Consider the following 2,973-nt stretch of genomic DNA (forward strand, 5'->3'; position numbering starts at 1 on the left):
AAAAAAAAAAAAAAAAAAAAAAACAAGCCAACAACTGGGTGTTGGCCCTAAAATTTCGCTCTCTTTATTTTTCGTTTGTAACAACGCCCCCTTTTCTGTCATCATGATGTCCGACTAGAGAGGTCAAGGAAACAAAGGAACTCTTCTTTTAGAGATCGCAGGATTTTTACTTTTTGCCCGAAGGCAAGCGTTGATTTGTCTCTATTGTGTCTGTTTGTGTCCTATTGCCCTGGTGTGATGCTGGCGTCCGAAACAACGCCCCCTTATCTGTCAATTGGATGATGATGAACGAGTTTTTGATGGTGTACAAAATTCTTCCATATCGCTATAGAACCGTGTACAAGCTACATGTAAGCTTAAGAAGACAGTATTACAGGTCACACCATCTTCATTTTATGGGTGCCATCCTCTGAAGACCCCCAAACTGGTACGCGCGGGCGAAGAAAAAAAATCCAGCCCAAAAAATGCTACTAAACCACAGAAATACAAATTAAAAAAAAAAAGCTGCTATATATTGTGAATTTGCGGCAGTACATAGCGACGTATACGACAAGCCTGCACGTGCTGGCTTTTTGTAGACTTTATGAGTCGGCACTGGTCAGAGCTTCGAAGGACGTTATCTTTTTTTCTTTGAGAACAGGCGAAAATCAATGCGCGCGCGGATGTCATCCATAAAAGTAAGTCGGTGTGGCCTAAGCACGTTTGTAAAATAGGCCAAGGACAACTTGCTATATGCCTCTTCATTTTTTGTAACTACTCTTTTCTCCAAAGCATTAGATAAAGGACTTAAGACAGGAATCATTTAAACTAGTTTTTGATGGTGATAAATAATTTTTCCAGTTCGCTGTTGGACAGTGTAAGCTACATGTAAGACAGAAGTCATTTTGTACTCACCTGTCTGTCACAAGAACCCTCAAGATATTTACCAGCAATGATGTCTTAAAAGGTTTCAGTCAGTCCTTGATTTTCCTTATACCCCGTCACCACAGATGTCTTTGGGCGTCAGAAGTCTATTACTGTTTGGTCCACCACAGTAAAGCGTCAAATGGTCCCACCTGTTTGATCTGAAATGGTCTTCTAGTTTCTGAGAAGCTTGGGGAAGAGAGTGATTGCGTGCGTACACCAGAAGAACTGGTTTTTAGTAGCCGGCATCACTCTAGATCTGTCCAGCAATGTAGTTCACTTTGCCTAAAGCTAGGACTCTACGCTCGAAAAAGTCTTTTTGGCGACGTCTCAGGGAGGAGCCTAATGGTACAGTATTGTGTGCAGTTTGCAAGAATTCTAGGAATGGTACAGGCATTTTGTCCACAGGAATTCAATGTCCACAGGCATGTCTCTGACCCACATCTATGCCCACATTCCTGGAAACCCTTGGGAAGACCTGTCTGCCCCTTCATTCTGTGACCCCGGGGCTCGTTCACTGTACACTCAGAGGAGGAGTGCACTGTATCTGTCTAGACTTAAAAGTACCAAGTCTTCCTCAAAATCATGAAATGATGGCAGTGCCATGCAAACAATAACCCTAACAGCAACCACCATGGCAATGCATGTTTTCATTGCCAGTCTTGTTTTACATTGTGCGGTAAGACTTTACAATGACAGTGATAAATAATGGTTGATATTTGAAAACCCATGTCTGCTATTTCCTGTTGTAGATTGAATGGTGTTTGTACATATTTGTATATGGTGTGTTTCTGTGTACTTGTCTTGTTTTTTTAACCTATTGTAAAAATCGAATACACAATTCAGGAGTGCATTAACATTTCCTGCTTTTATACGACTTTGTTTCATTGAATGAATTGATTGATTGATTGAAATTGATTGTAGGGCAGATTCCGCAGTTATGGTTGCCCATAGGAACCTATGATTAATTACACTAAAATAAGTCCCCATGAAAGTAATTTATCACATTTCAATCTCAAACATTCTTCTGCACCAGAGAGCAACAAGAGTCTGTTTCCCAAATATAGAAGGAAAACCAGAGGGTTGTCCAGCTCAAACTCTGACAACAGCTCACAACAGTAAACAAACCCTAATTTTGACCTAACTTCCTTAGACAAGAAGGCTATGAAATCATTTTGCTTAACTGTGGGAAACTATGCTGCATAACTATTGAAGGCATTGAATGGAGGTATTGTTTTTGGTGCGTCTGTGTGTGTGTCTGTGTGTTCGTGTTTCCTGACATTTGCAGCCAGCATAACTTTTGAACCCTTGGATGGATTGTAATGATATTTGGTATGTGGGTAGGTGTTGGGAATACGTTGTTCATATCTGGACTTATTGGCTTTTAAAGATTTCGCCAGAAAGTCCCCTGCAGTTCCAGAACAAGCTGCTTGGGGGACCAAACCCACACCACTTATTCCTGACAGGAAGATCTATCTGTCACCAAAATGTCAAGACCATAGCATGTTCAAGATAAAAAAAGTTCTGCTGCAGTACCAAGGTCATCCACCAGGTGGTCCATATTTGACCATGACCTTTGCCTACCTAACATCTACCCACGTATCATTACAATCCAAGGGTTCAAATGTTATGCTGGCTGCAAATGTCTGAAAACAGAAACAGAAACACACAGACACACACACAGACACACCAAAAACAATACTTCCATTTTTCATGGAGGTAATTAGTATATAGCAATGTAGTCATGAAGTCAACATGGTGGATTTGCTGTGATCAAAGATTGCATGTTTAATTCCATAGTAAACATGATGCAGCATATCTGATAGTCATACAGAAGTCAGCATAGAATGTGCACTGATATTCTCATAGTTTGAATTTTAGTACTGATTTATACTATTTTCTCTCTATTTGTGTATATGTATGACACTGCTTCAATACAGAACAATAAGAACACATATTCATAATCCTAATGCATATTCCTAAGCCTTATAGCCTTAGGCCATTTTTATTTGATTATATGAATGACATTCTCTGGGAACCTCAAAACTGATGTTAGGTCACACCGATTTA

The sequence above is a fragment of the Branchiostoma belcheri genome, unplaced genomic scaffold (genome assembly GCF_001625305.1).
Source record: "Branchiostoma belcheri isolate BF01 breed outbred unplaced genomic scaffold, Haploidv18h27 scaffold39, whole genome shotgun sequence".
NCBI lineage: Eukaryota > Metazoa > Chordata > Leptocardii > Amphioxiformes > Branchiostomatidae > Branchiostoma > Branchiostoma belcheri.